At 47.6% G+C, this 20,126-nt stretch overlaps 1 protein-coding gene across 6 annotated transcripts in view; it reads left to right on the forward strand.

The window, feature by feature from the left end:
• LOC309658223 (uncharacterized protein) overlaps positions 1 to 20,126 on the forward strand; it is a 184,892-nt gene that overhangs the window by 16,762 nt on the left and 148,004 nt on the right. The gene's annotated exons all lie outside the window — the stretch shown is intronic.

Raw genomic sequence — 20,126 nt, forward strand, 5'->3', positions numbered from 1 at the left:
AGCCAAAGATACTCCCTGGCCCCGGCCACCCCTGATCTAAGACCGTTCCCACAGTCCTCTGATGATAAGAATCACCTGGATCATTTGTTCAAAAGACAATTTCTGGGTCCAGCTTGGAACCCCTGAGTCAGAATCTCCGGGGAAGGGGCTTTGGGAAGGTAGAGTGAACAAGCTTCCCGGGTGATTCTTATCCCCAGGGAACTACTGGTCTCAGGTGTGCCTGCCTACCAGGTAAGGAGGTTTTCAAAGAGGCAGTGGGGGTGGGGGGTTGGGCAGAGTTTGCCTTGGAGAGCACAGGCCTCGCGGTTTCACTGCTGGGACTGCATCCCAGCTCCACTTCTCCCCGAGCTTCGCCACCTCGGGTAAGTTCCTTTTAACACTGTTTCCTCCGCTGAGAAGTGAGGGTCATGGTGCCCGGTTGGCAGTGTGTGTATATACGCTGAGAGCCTAATCCAAGGCTCGGTAGTGGTCACCCTCACTAAGAGGAGCAGCGCCATGTAAACACAGAAGACCCCGCTGTGGAAACATCTCATAAATAAGACAGGCCCAGCGGGGCTTTTCAGTAGTCCACGGTGTACAGCTGTTTTCCTCAGAAGGAAAAACTCCCTTAAAGGAATCTCCCATTACGTTCAGGACAGTATACGGCCCTTTAGAAACTCAATTTCTCCACAGAATGCTGAGTATTGCAAGAGGTTATCATTGGCTGTTTTAGGATATAGCTGAATTTGCAAAGGAATATTTAATTTCATGATTGAAAACTCTGGTACTTAGCACGAGACAGACATATATATATATATTCTGTTTCTGAGGTTAATGTTTTTAAAAACTCTTTGCCTGACGAGATCAAGCAATTTCACCCATTCGTGTAGCTGTTGAAAGACAGTTTTTAGATAAATTGCCCATAAATCCTTGCAAGATACAGGACCCAATAATACTTCAGGTTACCAGGGAGTTTCATATTTTACTAAAAGGGGGAAAAAGTCAATCTTGAATCTTTTAGTCCGATGACCAAAGAATTGCTCCATTGATTTTGTTCAGCTACTCAGGTGGGTGTGCAGTTGATCCTGATTGGATCTTATTTAAAGTTTACTTTTTCTGGGAAGCATTAATTCGAATGTAGTATGGGTAATACTGGAATACTAGAGCCTCTTTAAAGCCACTTTACACAGCTTGTGTAAACATCCTAGGGTAGTTTCCTCTTAACATTTTCACAAATATAGAACTTGAGTTTGCTGTATGTTTTCCTCTTTTTAACAGAAGAGGGAGGTAAAGGCTTGGCTAAACAATGTACCTAAAACCCAGGCTAGAGGGCAATGGATTCATATTCTTAGAGGAACAGGTAAACAACAACAGCATGAATTCTGCCAGGTATGATTTAGGTTTGTGAAGGAAGGAAAAAAAGCACACTTGGCAAATGAGTGTGGTTTGCTTATTTCTTTATATTTAAACTCAGTTTTAAACGAAAGTACCAGTGAGACCCGAGAAAAACGAATCTGCAGAGGACAGGGGGAGGGGTTTTCTTCATTTTTATTACATGCAGTGTTGGAATCGTGCTGTGCCCTGAAACACAGCTGGATGAACAGGGTAGTTCAGGGTCTGCCTGGATTAACTCCTTAAGCAAATTTCTAGGTTGCCAGGCCGGCTAGTTGAGCTCCAGGCTGGTGGCTAGTGGTGCCGTGTTATTCCTTTCCGCTCACCTCAAGGCGAAAACCCGGAAGTGCCGACCACCAGTAGCTGCATGTACGCCTGTGGGATGTCCAATGCTGAGAGACTCTCTTAGGCTCATGCCTCCTGTGCAGATGCTCCCCACACACACACCCCCGCCCAGCTCCCAGAGTTCCCATGGCTCACACCTGGTGCCAGCCAGCAGCCGCGGACCTGCCTGTAGGCCCTCGTGAAGGCCTGCTGCTCGTCCTGAAAACCTGCTGCTACTCGAGAATCCAGAGGGGCTGCTCCTCATGGGGCGCCGTCTTTGCTAGAGGCTGCCTACATCTTCTGTGGGCTTTGCCTCCGTGGTTTCCAAGGTGGCAAATGGGGGCTGCTGGGCCTTATTTGATGGGAGACATGAATATCTGGGCTAGGTTCACTTCAGAGATTCGTTGTTTTCCTGATAGGTATGAGTGATAATTTTTGTTTGTTTTGTATGTGGGTGGGGTCATGGAAATACTTGGGGATGGTAATCAAACTCAGCTGAACTGAGTTTGCTGTCACTTAGCAGTGTGATCTTGGACAGGTCTTTTAACCTTTCTGGTCTCCATCTGTAGAATGGGAATTATAATACTAGTCTCATTTGCCTCTGAGATTGTCATGAAGAGAAAGTGAACTACATATACAAAAGTGCTTTCAGAATGGCAATGTACTCTGTATGCAGTGTGTGTGGCAGATAGCATCCCAGTTTGAATTTCAATGAGATTCAGAACTGTGATTAACAAGGCAAGCAGAGCCAGCATGGGGTGAGGCAAGCAGGGTGGGTAGGGCGCTAAGTGAAGGAGGCACTCCCTCACGGGGGTGTTTACATGCGGCTCTGAACCAGCAAGACGCTGAGAGTCAGTGTCTCCTTCAATTTTGCACTGTAGTCACCCTGCTTGCCTCACCCAAACCCCTGTCCTGAGTGAAAGTAAAATACATGCCCATGAAAATTATACATGTGATACACTTCTGTTGTAACAAAGTCCACCAGTACCTAATTAACCTTGACAGATGTTACCGCTGGGACAATTTCTGGGGTATCTTTCCTGCCGTTTTTCATACATGTACAACCTTAAACTAGCTTTTGCTCTCACCTCATGGGCAGCACAGAAACATGGGGAAGAAACACCAATCTGATCTCAAAACCTCATGCGTGTTCTAGATCTTTGTCATGGGTGTATTTGTAGACTCTGTGGAGGGGTCACACAGCACATGACACGGCCAAACATGTTGAACCTACGTCACCCAGCTTTCTCTCCCGTACACCAAGTCTTCAGTAGCTGCTCCAGGACCTCCACCTCCCCCGTCTTTAAAAACTCCAGGTACTTCTTTTCTTCCATCTCCTGGTTGGCTGGCTGGCTGGCTGGCTGCCTGCCTCTCTCATCCACTACTTCCTCTTTCATCTCTTCTCATGAAGACTAATCTGGCCATTTGAGGACTCTTTATCTCTCTTACTGTCTCCCAGATCAGTTCCATAAAGGATCTGGGTGGTGAAAAAAGACTCCCCTTCAGGCATGGGTATGAGGGAGAAAGGTTGTCAGTAGCTCCATAGGTTTTGTTCCTGACATATAATATCCATATGTACCTCTTCCCGGCCCCTCCTCCACACTTTTGAAATGCGATCACGCTGTCCCTAATGTCTTCTAACTCAGCGGTCCCCCACCTGTTCGGCAGCAGGGACCGGTTTCCTGGAAGAGAATGGTTCCACGGGGGAGGGGGCGGGGGGCTCAGGCAGTCGTGCAAGCGATGGGGAGCGGCAGATGAAGCTTCGCTGGCCTGCCCGCCGCTCACCCCGCCTCCTAACAGGCTGTGGAGCGCTGTTCTAACTGGCATTGTGTCACTTAACGATGCATCGCAGAGATCTCCAGTGGTACTTCCAAGCTGATGTCATCGTTTTTAACAGCTGCCTGTATTCTACCCTGTCAGTGTGTCATAATTTAACCCCTTCTGTACTAGGAGATGTGTGTTTCTCCTTTTTCACTCTTGCAAATAATCTGCGTTGAAAATCCTCCTACACTTTTCACTTCCTTGTGTGCTTAGAAGTTTGATTTGCTGGGTCAAACAGGATGATGTGCATTTTGATAGCACATTATGGGAAGGTTGATTGTGAGCACGGCATGGGCTCTGTCCCTGGTATTTTTCTTCCTGTCCAACCTCCGCTAGATTCACCTTCACATACAGTTTTCATTCACAGCTTGAGGGCTGTAAGTAACAACTGTCAGAGTTGTTTTTCTAAAATACCCTCGGTAAGCTATCGTGTATGGCACCAGTGTGACTGCTTTGGGAATGGTAGCTCCCAGGAGGAATGAGATGTTTCCCCTACTCCATATGGACCATCCTGCAGTTTGGCCTGCGGAGGCCTCGGGGTGCTTGAAGGCGCAGGAGAGGGAGCTGTGTGGACCCATCGCCGCCCAGTGGCCGCTGAGAGGACGACGGCCTTGTTTGCAGGCTCAGGCACCAAATCCCTGGGAACTCCTAGGAATGCTTGCGGGGCACTTTACTGGAGGCTGAAGTCCTGCATGAACAGCAGGGAGGTGGGAGCTAGTGACATTTGGGCTACTGTTAAAGTGACTCCATGTGTAGCCATAGGCTGGCGCCTGGGGCAACTCAGGTGACTGTGGCTTTGGAGTGAATTTGCGTTTTATGGCTCACATGGTATCTACAAATATTAGAATGAGACAGCGGCAATATACCAGGAGCAAGTCGTTTCTGGGCAGTGCTTATCTGCCTTCAGGGACCTCTGCCATAACTCTGTGGTCCCTAAGTTGGGAACCACTGAGGTGGGATATTGGAAAGCTGAGTGCAAATGAAATCATTAACTCAATGTCAAGGGGAGCGTGCTCTTGAAAGGAATCCTGGGGTGAGTTCTCACCATACGGAAGGAACACCCGGTTGTTCCCATTCAGGATCCTAAAATGACTCCCTAATGTAACAAATCAACTTCTCTGGGCAGCTTGTTACCCCTTCATAACGAGTCCCCACCCTATAATGAGCCCTGTCTCCTGTGGCTCTGATCAGGGCAGGTGCTGTCACTGCTATCGGCAAACAGAAGGCTTCTTTTTGCTTCTAAGTCATTGCTTCTGCTTTTTGTACCTCCGTGAAACGCCACCTCCGTCCCTTTGGTAATCTAAAGCCTACCATCTTTGCTGCCCTTCTTAACGCCCACTGCTCCAAGTCCTCTCAGCAACTTGGGCTTTTAGTGACTTTGGATTTTGTGAACTCCTGAAGCTTTTACACTTGGTGTCAGACATTTGCTGTGGTCTCTGTTTCGGGTCTGTCATTTGTCTTCTCGGCTAGACTGTGACTTCTGACATCAGTGATGCTTCATGTTTTCATAGCTCCTTGAAGGGAGTTGCTGGACACAAAATAGTGTAATATTTCAGTGACTTGCTGCGTGATAAAAAAATGAAAGCCTTAAAAAAAAATGAAAGCCTTTTTGTAAATGGAGATGTTCGTATATTAGATCTGCTTTATGTAGAAATTTTAAAAATCTTTCATTCATTCAGTCACGCATACACACGCACGCACACATGCACGTACACTCTTCATACAGGGCTGGTCACAGGTGTAGGCGCATAGCCTTCCGCTTAGAACAGAGATGTGTTCCTGCAAAAAGCATGCCCACCAATGTGGACAATCAAGCCGATGGCTCATAAAAACGGAGCCAATCTGCTTGGATCGAGACTGGGCATCCAGACCCCGTGGATCACGTGTCCACTTTCCCAGGCCTGGCGTGCTGCTCGGAAAACACTTGTTGGGTGAGTCGTGGTCATATATCTATTGGATTCAGCTCTCCTTCCTTTTGCTCTGCTTTGTGTTGACTTTATGTGAACAGTGGATTGCTGGCCTCTGGGTTAAGGGGCGTTATTTAATGCACACAGGCCAATGAACAACCACTAACTGTTGCGAGTTCAGGGGATCTAATATCTTGGGAGGATTTATACCAATTACTTAACTGCCTGAATACCAAGCTTCCTATTAGCTTTATGATAAGATGCGCTTAGGTCTCACGTTTATCCCGAGAAGACAGCCTTATCCAAATCATCTATATTTTAGCAGGCAGTACCAAACTTCAGGCCTCAGAAACACATTTTAAATAATTCTTGCCATGCCATATATTTTAAGTATCATTAAAAAGCCACTTTCTTACTTTTAAAAACATGTGTGCAGTAGATTTTGTGAAGCCTATAATAAGTCTATGAAAAATTGATTATTTTCCCACAGGTATAGGTTCAGATTTTTATTCTGCTTGCCAAATGAAAAATCTAGTATGCGTGGGTCCTTTATCTTATTTATGCCCTCTGAATAGAATCACCATGTTCCCAAACAAAGAGAAATGGGTTACTCGGATTGAGTAGCCTAATCCCTTCCTGTGGTGGGCAAAGGAGTTTGTGCAGCTCTAAACTAGGAAGCATGGATTTCCCTTTCAAATGCCTCATTTTCTTATTCTTTGCCTTTCAGTCAGTTCCATGTAAACTGGGTCAGAATATAACATGGGTGTTGAGGTGAGTTTCGGCTGCTGGTGGAACGTGCGTGTGATGGAAATAGGTCGCTTTAGGACCCAAGGATGATGCAGAGAGAGGTTTACAGTCAAAGATAATAATCGTTCTGTCCTTTAGTTAGCATTCCTGGTTTCTTTTCTTTTTTTTAACTGAACAATATGTGCCAATGGCCCCCACGTACTTTCGTCTCAGTTCTCTGGCCCTCATTGCTACAAGCTGGTAATGGCGTTGGCTGCTTTCCCAGCATTCATTCTCTCCCTGATCAGGAACCATGGCTCAGCACCCTGGTTGAGGGATAGGGAGGAATGGGGTATCATCATGCTCCCCTGTGCCTAAGTCTCTTCTGAATTACTCCCTCTCCACCCTTCCATCTGAGAGTCCTGGATACTTGTTAAGCCCCCAGAACAGACGAGGTGGGGGAATTGGGCACCTTGTGCAGGTGACAGTGGCATAGATAGAGCGCCTCGCCCATAACTAAGGTGGGACTAGAAACAGCCTTCTGAGCTGGGGCGGCAGGTGAGCACACAGCTCTCACTCCACAAACAAGGATGAAATAGGCAGCGCACAGAGGCTCAATAGACCGCTGTGATGAGTAACTCTGAGTACAGGGGGCCACGGCGGTGCTCTGTGAGCTTGGACACTTACACTGGGGCTACACTGTGGACAATCTCAAGGACCATGGTGGTGAGTGTGAACCGATTCGGCCTTGAGGGGCCAGGAGGGCTTTTCAGCTGGAGACTTTTGAGAGTGTGATTGGACCCGCGGCTTTTGAATTGTCTTAAAGAGAATTGAGAAGTTGTCCTGTTTAGTGGTTTTAAAACTTTGCTTTGATGATCTCCCCGAGGGGCTGTTCTGGTGGGAGGATCTGGGGAAAGAAGCCGAGAGGCTGGGACCTTGGGCTCCTTTTCCCACTGATTCAGCAGTTCCGCCTCTGTTTTACTTCTTGAGCTGCCAGGTAAGAGTCCCTTCATCCGTCCTTTCCTCTGTCCTTTCCTCCTTTCCTCCCTTCCTGTGGTTAAACACATAAGTTGGAAACTTTTGTTAACTGTTTTTAAGTGTACAGCTCAGTAGTGTTAAGTATACTCAGTGTTAAATAGATCTCCAGACTTTTTCCTCTTGCAAACTGCAACTCTAGTCTCTTTCAATAACAATTCCCCCTTTTCACCTCCCTCCAGCCCTTGGTAACCACCATCCTACATTGTTTCTATGAATTTGACTAGCCAAGTAAGATTTCTTTTCAAAAAGCAATCAAGCAGCTGAGAAGGTTTGATAGCCTCCTGATGTATCCATCATTCCTCACTGTCTGCACCCGCCCCCCAGACAGGGAGGAAACTGAAATCCCAGAGGTCCTGGGAGGCCCAGGTGGCCACACAATGCAGATGTTATTCACACGGATACTTAAGCCGGATTGCCAGGTTCACATTTTGGCTCTCATGCTCTGTATGTGACACTGGGCAAGTGATGTAACGCAGTGCCCCAGTTTGCTCATCGGTTAAAGGGACGTGATGGTAACAGAATCTGCTTTATAGCCTTGTTGTGAAGATTAAGTGAGGTAATCTACATAAAGCACTGGGAATAGGGCCTGACACTTATGTACGTGTCTGCTGTGATTGTTAAGTGACTTCCTAGCATGACACAGTTCCTTGTAAGGAGAGCTGTGACTTTGGGCCTACAACCAGCTCCCGTGGTGCATGTCTTTTGAGTTTCCACTTAAGACTGAATAGATAGATAGCTTTGACTGGCAAGGTTTCCTCCTACACATCCCTATCTTTCATCTAGGGCATGCCACTGATCTTGAAGGATGCTCCATCAATATCTTAATCCTCAGGGGGAAAGTCATGCAGTTCACATCATACAGCACAAGAAGGCCGGTCATGCGATGGCATTAATTCAACAAATATTTATGGAATGCTTTGATGTAAGGACACCTGGGGTAGATGCTGGGGACACTGAGCAAACCAGCCCCAAATCCCTGCTCTCGGGGAGCTTATGTTGTCTTGGGGCAAACCTTTGTAATGCAGCCCTTTTAATCAATGAAATGTTTTTCCTGAACTCATCTAGCTAAGGAAGATGAAAAGTTTGCTTAAAAATATTCAGGTTTGGAAAGGAACGCTCTAGACCTGTTGCTGATGGTGCTTTCGAAAACTGGTTCGTAAAAATAGACACTAAAAATGGTGTAGAAATACTGGTGATTTCAGATTTGAGGCGATTTTTCAGATACAAAGTTTGCAAGTCGGTTTATCTCCAGTGCTTACTCTGGGGTTGCGTGTGCAGTACAGTCCCTCATACTTAGAACTCGGTAAGGACAGCATAAGACTCACTTTACCTGTGCTTCAATCAGATGTCAGGAGGAATGTGGGATTCCTCCTGCCTACGCCTCTCCTGGGCTTCCTCCTTTCCTCCTCAATGTGGGCAGATGACATTCAGACTCAGAGGAAGCAGAAGCAGGGGTAGTGCGGTTGGGACTGATCTTCCAGAGGGAAGAAAATAGGAATTGCCATCACAGGCTGGGGCTTTCCAGCTACAAGAAAAGATCTGCGGTACAGATATCATGCTGCTTCCTACCTCCTTGGCTATTTGGGTCATAGCCGGTGCTGTAAAGCACAGCTCTTCTTTCCTGGGGTCCTACAAGTACTTCATTGGTAGGTACTTCCCAACACAGCATTTCCAGGGTGCCACTGCTAGTCAGTCAAGGTTGCTGGGTGATAGGCATCCCATGTACTGTTAGAAACTGCTGGGACCTGTGTGGTGGCCTTAAAGCTAACGGACACAATCACCCGCAGCCGTGGCCCGTTGTTCATTGCCCACTATCCCCACTTGTTTCCCGTTAAGAGACTGCTATTTTGTTCAGCTAGGGTGGAGAACCCTTGATCTTAGGGAGCAGGGGGGCCCCTCTTTTAACCCTAAGGGATGAAGCGTGGAGGTCTGGGCCAGTTGTAATAAGCCCATTCCCAAACCCAAACCCATCCTCCTTTACAACTCTAAGTGTCAATGTGACACTGGCCAACGAGTCTGGTGGTTTCTAGGAAATATTTTTTTTTAATTTCCCTTATAGGACTTCCCTGATGGTGCAGTGGTTAAGAATCCGCCTGCCAATGCAGGGGACGTGGGTTCGAGCCCTGGTCCAGGAGGATCCCACATGCCGTGGAGCAACTAAGCCCGTGGACCACAACTACTGAGCCCGTGTGCCACAACTACTGCAGCCCCCATGCCTAGAACCCGTGCTCCACAGCAAGAGAAGCCACTGCAATGAGAAGCACGCACAACGCAGTGAAGAGTAACCCCTGCTCGCCGCAACTACAGAAACCCCGCGCGCAGCAACGAAGACCCAAGGCAGCCAAAAAAAAAAAAAAAAAAAAATTCCTATATAAAGGCAGAACGTAATGAAGTAGCCTTCTGCCCCTCCTTCTTCCCAAGGTGGAGTGCTATTGTGATGATACAGTATCTGGAGCAGTAGCAGCCAATTTACAGCCCTAAGTTTAAAAACTCTATGAAAATCAGAGAAACCAGGTGAAGCCTGACTGGCAGGCTGTCACCAAACTGGACTGCCTGCTCCCAGAGTTCCTGTTCCGTGAGCCATGAGATGTCTTTATCACATGTGCTAATCTGGTTCTGTTACTGGAGACTGGAAGGATTCTAACTGATGCAGCATTTTAATACTCGTCTTTGAGATCAGATGCCCACATCACAGATGGGTTTCCATTATCGTGACTGTTATGTAACCAAGAGAACACATGGCCTAAATGCACTGAGTCGTCTGACTTTTGACACAGGATCATTGGACTTTAGTGCTCGGGGAACAACTTTAGAGAACTTCGAATCCTGAGTTTCCTACGTTAGGCTCCATGAAACTTGTAGGCCTGTAAGTCACTTCCACCTAGAAGGGTACCATGCCCAACTAAGTTTGGGAATCCCTCCTATGACATCCCCCTCTCAGAGGAACAGGTTGTGTGTCTATACTTCCATTCCATCTGTCACAGCTTTTGTTCAGGACCCCTTTTCTCGCTTGTTTGGACCTCTGTAGTAGCCTTATTTCTGGTATCCCCACATCCCCTTATTCCCCACAGTCTTTGATTCATCTTACATGTTACCTCCATTCACTCATGGCTGAGCACATGCTGGATGCTGGCACTGTTCTAGTTGCTGGGGATACAACAGTACCCTGCCCTCATGGAGCTTATATTCTAGTCAAGGGAGCGATGTAGTAGTAAACAAAAAAATACGAGAAAAATATGCGGTATAGGAGAGAATAAGAGCTTTGGATAAAAACCAGTCAGGGAAGGCAGAAGAGGTACAACTGTGAATAGAGTTTCAGGGCGGGCGTTTCTGCGAACGTAACATTTAGGTGGAGGCCCAAGGAAAAGCTCTCCAGGGAGAGGGAACAGCATGTATAAAGGTTCTGAAGTGGGAGAAGATTTGTGGAAGAACGAGAAGGAGAGAATCATGGAGTGGAGGGAGGAGAGGAAGTAGTGGGGCCTGTGGTCGGCTGAGGAGTGGAGACCAGTCACGTGATGCTTGCTGGACCCCTGCAGGGACGCGGCTGTGCTGACGGAGGTGGGACGTGTCAGGGAAGTTCTGAGCAGGGGAGTGATGTTAACGGACATATATTTTAAAATGATGTGTCTGCTTGCTGCGGTGAGAGTCGATTATGGAGGTGGTGCCAGAAAGGAAGTAGAGGAGACCCAGTCGCAGGTCACTGCAGTAATCCAGGCAAGAGATGATGGCTTGGACCCTGGGTGGTTGCAGGGGGAGAAGTGAGAATGGACTGGATTCCAGGTGTATTTTTTTAAAATATTTATTTATTTATTTATTTTTGGCTACATCGGGTCTTAGTTGTGGCACGCGGGATCTTTCGTTGCGGTGTGTGGGCTCTTGGTTGCAGTGCACGGGCTTATCTTTAGTTGTGGCCCGCAGGCTCATTAATTGTGGCGTGCGGGCTTAGCTGCCCCACAGCATGTGGGATCTTAGTTCCCTGACCAGGGATCAAACGGACGTCCTCTGCACTGCAAGACGGATTCTTAACCACTGGACCACCAGGGAAGTCCCTCCAGATGTGTTTTGAGAGTAGTGACAGGATATCATGACAAATTGGACATAGTTATGTGAAAATGTAGGATCAAGGGTGATTGTAAGCTTTTTTTTAAACTATGCAACTAGAAGGATGGACTTGCCTTTTATATTATGGGGGAGACTCTGGGAAGGGCAGGTTGGGGGGTGCAGACAGGAGCTCAGTCTTGGACAAGCTTGAGATGCTTGTTAGACATGTAAGTGGAGATTTTTAGTAGTCACTTACGTATAACCCCTCGTAATGCACATCTGGAGTTCTTGGTCGACCTACAGGCTGAAGAGGCAGTCAGCAAATCCATCGTACTAAGTGCAGTGAGACTGGCTGAGAACACCTAGGAGTTTAGGGTAGGTGGAGAAGAGAAGAGGTACAAGGACTGAGTCCTGGAATGCTCCAGAGTTTACAGATCGGGGGTGAGTAAGAGCCTGAGAAGGAGCAGCTAGAGGGAAGAGGAAGAATAAGACATGGAGGAAGCTGAAGACATTTCCAGGAGGATGGAGTGATCAGCTGGGTCACATGCCACTGAGGACTGAGAAGTGACCCGGGATGTAGCAAGGAGAGGCCACTTATGGGACTGACAGGGAAGTCTTGGTGGAATGGTGAGGGCAAAAGTCAGAGTGGAGCAGAGGAGAGGGACAGTGAATCTAGACAAGTCCTGGAAGGAGTTTTGCTGTAAAAAGGGAGACAAATGGGGAGGTAGCTGAAGGGGAAAGTGGGTCCAAGAGGATATTTTGTCACAGCAAAAATTATACTGAGCAAAATTAAATGGGCAAGGAAGATTTTAGTCAAGGCTATTGCAATAGGGAAGAGAGGCCAGATCTCAGTCTGAGCCCAACTCAGCTGAAGCAGAGGGTGGTAGGGTTTTTAAGGGCTGTAGTGAGAGGGAGCTGTAGGCCGTCCATGTTTGCTAATTGGTTTTACCCCAAGGAAAAGTAAACTTCTCATATCTCAGTGACAGGAGGGAGTTTTACAACTTGGAGCAGGGTGCCCACTGAGGTTAGGCTCCTGCCCTTTCCCCTTTCATAGAAACCGGGTGATGAAGGTGCTGTCCCCTTGGATTGTATTTCAAGAGAAGTCTCCCAGGACCTGGAGAAAGACAGTCCTGGGCTGAAAGCCAAGAGGCTCTTAAAAAGATGTATGTACTTTTTAAAGGTGGCAGAGAGAATTTACACGTTTTCTAAAGAAAATGCTTTAAGAAAAGGGAAGTCAGGGGCCTAGAGTCAGGGAGAATCCTATCTCAAGTTTAGTCAGCTGGAGGGGATTAAGGCCATCTTGGCCAGTTTCTAAAACAGATACATGATCTTCCTATTAAATTTCTGACATCTTCAGGATAATCAAGACTCTTTCCTAGTCTGCTACGGCCTCATCTGTATCCATCCTGCCTCTTCCTGAGGCCTACTGATACCCCCGCACTGTTGGCTGTGTCTGGACCACTCTAGAAAGTGTTGTGCAACCTTACCTCTTCCTGCGTGTCCCTCCTCTCTGGGTACCTTTCAGGGCCCTCCCTGTGCAGGGCACAGCTCTTTTCTCATCTTCTCTGTGGGACTCTCCCTGACACTCACACCCGGGAGGATCCATGGTTTTCCCATCTATGGACTGCTAGAGCCTATGCTGCTTTTATGGCACTGCCTCAGTTTTAAGAGCCTCAGTTGATTTTGAGTTCCTCAAGGGCATAAGCGTATTTTATTCATCTTACTGGTTCTGGCTAAAGAAGGTTTGGTTCTTGGTAATCATGTGAGTAAGATATGTGTATAAGGTTGTTAGAGACTTGTACTTTCCTCCTAAAACATAGATCTCGTCAATTAGGGAAAAGGCATAGAGCATTTTATTTCTAATACTTGGCATGCTATGCAGCTAGTGTTTATTTTGAGTACAGGTCTTACAGCAGTTTCCACTGCCTAAGAAGTATGTGTGATACAAAGGAAGTAATTGTCTATGTTTCTGCTTAATGGCAAGAATTTGATTCTGAGTCTGTAAGCCCTACTAGGACTATATTTAATAATTTGGCTACTATGAAATGTGCTGGTCGAGATCGCACGGCTTTGAGGCTTCACCCACCATATGGATTCTGAGTAAAGAAGTTCACAAATGATGCCTATTTTAGATTGTATGATGATACACAGAGAGCCGTGCCAGAGACAGTTTCTATTCCCCAGCTATGTAAGTTGAGTGTGTGTAACTCCACGAATACAGAATGACAAGTTGGTTTAATATCAACTTGAGAGAGGGCTTCAGCTACAGAGTTGTTGGACTGATGAAGTAATCCAGTTTTGCAGGCCGTAATAGGTTTGGCAGGAGGTTTCATGGAGTATGGGGCTTTAGGGTTCAACTTTGGAGCCCCTGAGAAGGGCTGATGCTTTCACCTGTAACTGTGCTTGGGGGCTCTCTATGATTAGAGCTTCAGACCTTTGAATGGGGCTAGAGAGGGAAAACAAGGCTTTAGAGTTAGCAGGAGAAAATGAACATGAAGAAAAAAAAAAAAAAACCACTAAGTGGTCACGGAGCTGGCAAGAGTGAAGGCAATAACGAGACAGAATTAGTTCTGACTGACAACTTGAAATTGCCTGGAACATTATAAAAATCCATCAGCCTGTGAAAAGCAGACTCACAGTGACCACTGGATGGTGTGATGTTTGCAATTTGTCTGGACACATATTTAGAGAAGCCAGTGGAGATTTAGCCTAATAAACAGCTTTGGCTGGTGCAAAGCTTTTGAAAAGAGGACTCAAAATTAGCTTCAACCAGGGTTCTCTTTCTCCAGCAATCTTGAAATCAGTAGAACTGAAATTGGTCGATTACCCATTTTTCCCATCAAACATCTGTTGCTGTTTTGCTGTCCTTACGATGAATTATAAAAAGTCGTAGTGTCTTTTCCTAGTGAATATTCCTTTGTGGATTGTTTCTCTGCTTTTTATCCTCTCTAGTGGCATTTAACACCGTGGGAGTGGCCCACAAATGTCTGATGAACTACAGGAAACTCTTATCCTACTAAAGTTACTCTTCTAACAGTTGCAGTGGTTGCTGAGCGTATAGGAACTCCTCAAGGAGTTTCAGTCTCTAGGAAGAGGTAGATGATCAGCCCTCAACTGCAATAGGTTCAGAGAGGTGTTTGATTGTATTTAGTGGCTAAGTCTTGGCAGAGCAGGGATCGTGTAGGGTTCCTAACTTTATCCCCCAAACGTCGGTAGATGGAGCTTTGCTCAATGGTTAAAAGAAAAAAAAAAAGACTCCCAACGAGGTGGATGTGTTGAGAAAGGGAATTTCAGACACAGGGGAGAGCAAGTACAGAGTCGCAGGAGTATGCACAGATCTCCAGGTTTACGTGATGGCCGGGTGGTGGAGGGCTGTGGGTGGAAGTGCCAGTGGAGGAGGTTCAGGTCGGGAAGGGCGCCCTCTGGAGGCCACGTGGAGCAGCGCAAGTTCGTGCACACAGCAGGTGCTCACAAGTGTTTACCACGTGGCTGAAGGAACGAAAGGAAGGACTTCAAAGCAGGGAGGCCCCTGATTAGATTTGTTTTAAATTTCTCCTGCCTGCCACTGTGAGGAATGGTCTGGAAGGGGTGAGTCCGGAACAGAATCCTCACGGGGTGGGGGGATAGTGTCGCCCAAGGGACACTGGGTAACGTATGGAAGCGTTGTAGGTTGTTATAACTTGGGGCTTGTTACTGGCATCTAGGTACACATCTTAGAATGAAGAGGACAGCTCCTACCCCGACCCCCCCCCCCAAATTATCCAACCCCAAGTGCAGGTCTGCTGCCTTTGCATGTGGAGGTCAGGGGTGCGCTGACCCAGCTCAGAGCTAGCTGGCCTGACATGGGGGTTGGTGGAGACAGTAGGGGAGGGCAGCCTGCTTCAGTGATTGGCAGACCATCCCTCCTCCTTTCCTCTCTCGGTTTCTTGCTCAGAAACACATGTAGATTTCCTCAAAGTGTTGGAGAACTTTCGAGGGAAGGAGAAAAAACAGTGCCATTGACTGTGTGCAGTTTTGTGATTCTGTATTTAGCAGACAGGGAGAACAGATCTGAGATGGAATGCCTGTTGCCAGGGACCAAGTCTAAATGTCTCTATGACTTCATTTTAGAGCAGTGGTTTCCCAAACTCTTTTTTAAGACAGAAAAACTTAAAAAAGACCTGTTTCACATACTGAGCTGCAGTGTTAAGCGGTGCCCCTGCTGCTTTTGGGGGTTGGCGAGGGTGGTGATCATGAGACTCCCCCGCAGTGGGCCTCCTACTTACCCAGAAGGACTGTAGAACCACAGGGTTCTTGAGACACCAGGTGGAAATCAACGTTTTGGTGTAAAAAGAAGATAGGCCAACTCAACTCCTATATAGAGTTGCATGTATACATATAAGCATATATACATATTCCTACAAAGCCATCAATGTTATCCTCACACCCTAAGAGTAAAACTAAAAAAAACCCCAAACAGACAAGACAAAACAGTGTTAAACAATAAATGTTTAACAACGTGGATTTTAAAAAAGACATAAGCTGTAAATTGAGTGTTAAATCATGAGGAAGCACGGTGAAAGTTCTTGAGAAGACGGTGGCGTGTCTCCCAGCCCATTTAATTCACCCCTTACTGCGGGGAGAGACCCTGGCTTAGTCTCTGCCCGCCTTTTCTCCTGTACAGTGAGGTGCTGGCGGGAGCACGGCAGCCGCAGGAGAGCCCAGGTAAGCTGGCGAGGGTTCCAGCAAACAGCCTTGCGGGGCGAGTCAGTCTGGCCTCCCAGGCGGCAATCTGGAGGCCGTGAGGGAACATGCTAACACATATATATGGAATCTAAAAAAAAAAAAAAAAAAAAAGGGTTCTGAACAACCTAGCGGCAGGACAGGAATAAAGACGCAGATGTAGAGAATGGACTTGAGGACACGGGGAGGGGGAAGGGGACGCTGGGACGAGGTGAGAGAGTGGCATGGACATATATACACTACCAAATGTAAACTAGATAGCTAGTGGGAAGCAGCCGCATAGCACAGGGAGATCAGCTCGGGGCTTTGTGACCACCTAGAGGGGTGGGTTAGGGAGGGTGGGAGGGAGACGCAAGAGGGAGGGGATTCGGGGGTATATGTATACGTATAGCTGATTCACTTTGTTATACAGCAGAAACTAACACACCATTGTAAAGCAATTATACTGCAATAAAGATGTTAAAAAAAAAAAAAGAAGTCTGTTTGCTTCTTCCCACGCCCAAGCCCCAGCCTCCCCTCAAAGACCGAGAATTCGTTAAAAAAACAAATCCGGGAAGTTCCCCAAGGAGCCCTACCCGAGGAACAACAAAAACGCCCATTGTAAACAGCAGGTTTGTCTTCTGATGGGTCTTGTTTGCAAATGATAATTCCAGGTAATTTTTCATTTCAATAGGAGGAGCAGGTATTAAAAAGAGAGGCGGGGCGAGGGAGGAGAGGGAGGACGAGGGCCAGCGGAGCTCCACGTGCCGCCTGCACTCCCGGGTCTACAAGGAACACGGGCGCAGAGGGCAGGGCGGTGCCTCTCACTCCACCAGGCGAGATCGAATTGCGGCTGCTGGGCCTGTGGCAGATGCAGTTTCTACAGAACAGCAACCCAGAGACAGAGCTGCGTGATAAATGCCTCCCGCTGCCGTGTGCCCCGTTATCTGCGCACGTGCATAACTTAATGGTTCAGGACAGGGGACAGAGGATGCTTAATTTAACGTTTAGCAGGCCCTTGATAGCTGAATAATCGAAGAACTGTCCTACAGCGATTCAGCGAGACGGCTATGATTTCTGCATGTCCTTAAAATTCTTAGGATAAAATTTTTTTTAAGGAAAAAGAAAACAACAATGCCTGAAAGCAAGCACGGGTTCCCCCCACCCTCCCGCCGTTCACCGCTTCCTCCCCGAGACAAATGGAAGTGTTGTTTTTGACAGTAGTTAGATGTCTGCAGACAGCTGGGAGGGTGGGTTCACACTCCCCTCCTTCCTTCCTCTCTCCTCTCCCCCCAGGACGCCCAGGAATCTCCCCTCTCCCGCTCTGAGTTTGTCTCCTCTTGTTCTTTCTGTTCCCCCAACCATCTGCCCCTCCCGTGCTGTGTTTTATGACCCATTTGCCATCCTTCCCCCTCGAGCCCCGGGCCTCTAGCTGAAAGGCAGGTGGGCGAAGGAGGGGGAGGAGCAGATTGCTTACAATCAACGAACAGCCCAAACTGCTTTCACTAGGAAACACTGTCCATTATTAAACTAATCTGTCATGTTTTCTAATTATGTGTCACCAGGCATCACAGTGGCAGCTGAGGTGACTGCTGGTGAACAGTTTTCCTCCTTGAATCCTGTTTTTTAAAGTAAGAACTGCTAGGAATGATTAGCAATAATCTGAACCTGGTAAGCTTTTCCCCCTTTCCCCAGCCTGTCAGCAATTTTTCTCCCCTACGTTTATAATACTACCAGGATCTTATCACCACCTGCCTCACCAAGCTGCTCCAAACTTGGGACAGCCCTACTTCTGAAGTCTTCAGCTCCACTGAGACCACAGCTTCTCATCATTTCCCGTCATGGTTTTGTGGGTCTGGAATTTGGGCAGGACCCAGCGTGTTGCACGGACTGGGTCATTCAGTGCTCAACTGGTCTGGAGGGTCCTGGTGGGTTTTACTCGCATGCCTGGCCCCTTGATGGAAGGGGCTAGTTGGATGCAGGGCTCAGCTGGCCCCCTGCTCTCTCTGTGTGGTCTCTGTCTCACCACGTGGTCCCTCCAGCAGGGTAGTTGAACTTCTCCTACCGTTCGTTGCCCAAGGCTCCAAGAGAGTATTCCACAGGCCAGAAGTAGAAGCTGCCAGCGTCTAAAGGCCTGACCTGGAAGCTCGCATAGCATCATTTCTACCATATTCTGTTGGACAGTGCAGTCAGGGTCTACCCAAACTCGGTCTACTCCTAACTTGAGCTGTTGAGTGCATCCCAGAAAATTGCACATCCCTACAAAGTGGCCCCTCTGAAAGCAAGTGGGTTCAGATCTCAGTTGGGTCATCAAAGCTGCCTGGTCAGCCTTGTCTTGTGTTTGATTTCTCTCCCTTCTTGTGATAGTTATAAGAAACGTTTACGCCCCCCCTGGAATGCCCAATCTAGCTCTTCCTCTCGCAGGACCTCCTTTGATCTAATTCTTAGCAGGTGGCCTTGCCTTGTGTTTCTCAGAGGTATGAACATTCTCTGTCACTTGAACGCGTCATCTTCAAAGCCCTGTCTCAGAGATGTCCTGCCCTCCTTTCAGATTGGCCCTACCACTGTTTGCACCCTTCATTTCCACACTTTTCCTCAAGGTCTGACCAGTGTTACTCATTCCTTCTCTGGGTCCATTCTCTCAGCCTAAAAACATGCTCAGTCTTGTCATGGAAATACTAGTGCTATCAAATCCTTGGACCTTCCTGACAAAGGTTGCCAGGGGCTCCTGATCACGGTATCCAATGGTGGAACTAATTTTTAGTCCTTACCTTGCTTGGTTTCTCTGCACAGTTCACCACTCCTTTCCTCTCAAACTTCTTTTTTGGCCGTGCCGCACAGCTTGCGGAACCCTTAGGGATCAAAAGCAGATCAGTGGTGGCCTGGGGGGTGGAGGGGGGGAAAGACTGCAAAAGAGCATGAGGAAATTTGTGGGGTGGGGTGGGAATATTGTGTGTTTTGACTGTGGTGGTGGTTTTTCATGAGTGTAAGTATCTGTCAAAACTCATCCCGTTGCCTGATGGATGCAGTTAACTGTATGTAAATTATACCTCGATAAGGTTGACGCCCCCCCCCCCAAATCAGATGGGGGAGCAGGACCAACAGGCCTAGACACATTGGTCTGTCACTAGTAGACAAAACTGAGTCATGAGCCTGCCTGCCCACCAGACTGTCACTCGGAGCTTGAACCCAAGGCCAGCCCGAGCCCTCCCTCCCAAGCCAGCCTCCTTGGGAAAGAGCAAGAGGGGTGTCCCAATAATAGGAGTGGGTGCGCAAGGGAGAAAGGGGAGCATGCGGGGTGCTGGGCTCCAGTCAGTGGCCCTCCAGGGGCTTTTTCTTCTGCTCTTACATAACCTTCCTCAGCGGCCTTTGGGTCAGGCATACCAGACCCATTGTCACCGGAGGGTTAGGTGCAGCATGCGGGATCTTAGTTCCCTGACCAGGGATCAAACCTGTGCCCCCTGCAGTGGAAACACTGAGTCCTAACCACTGGACGGCCAGGGAACTCCCTCCTCTCAAACTTTTGCTGGTTTCAGAATCATTTTACGCTTTGCTTTTCCTTGACCTCTCCCTTTCTCAAAAGGTTAATATTCTCCTGAAGTCTGTCCTCGGGTCTTTGCTCATGCTGTCTGCTTTCCCTCCATGGTGCAATTCGCGGGCGTGTCAATTACTGTCTAGTCTGAAGACCCTCAAACAGATCTAGACCAGATCCCTTTCCTGAGCAACAGGCTTATATATATAGAATTACCCACTAGACATCTTGGCCTGGATGTCCCACAGACAACTCAAACTTACATATCCAAAGTAGGACCTGTCACCTAAAGAAAAGCACAACCTAAACCACAGACCGGTTTCTTAGCCTGCTTCATTTTCCTGTTTCGAGCCTTCAATCTGCAATTCTTGTACTCCTTTTCCTTGCTTTTCACATTCACTTAATCACTAACTTGTATTGATTCCCTCTCCTAAGTATCACTCATCTTGCCTTCATATCGATCCTTAGTATCTGGTCAGGATGATGACAAAGAGGTAACTGGCTTCCTTTCTCTTCATCTCCTCTACCGTTATTCTGTGATCCACACAGCCACCAAAGACATGCTTCCAATCGCAAATTTGAATAAATCATTGCCCTGCTCCTGATCCTTCAATGGCTCCCCATTGTCTAGAAATTAAAGCTCAAACTTGTAGCCTGGCATAGTC

The sequence above is a fragment of the Balaenoptera physalus genome (assembly GCF_965194825.1).
Source record: "Balaenoptera physalus genome assembly, chromosome: 3".
NCBI classification, from domain to species: Eukaryota; Metazoa; Chordata; class Mammalia; order Artiodactyla; family Balaenopteridae; genus Balaenoptera; species Balaenoptera physalus.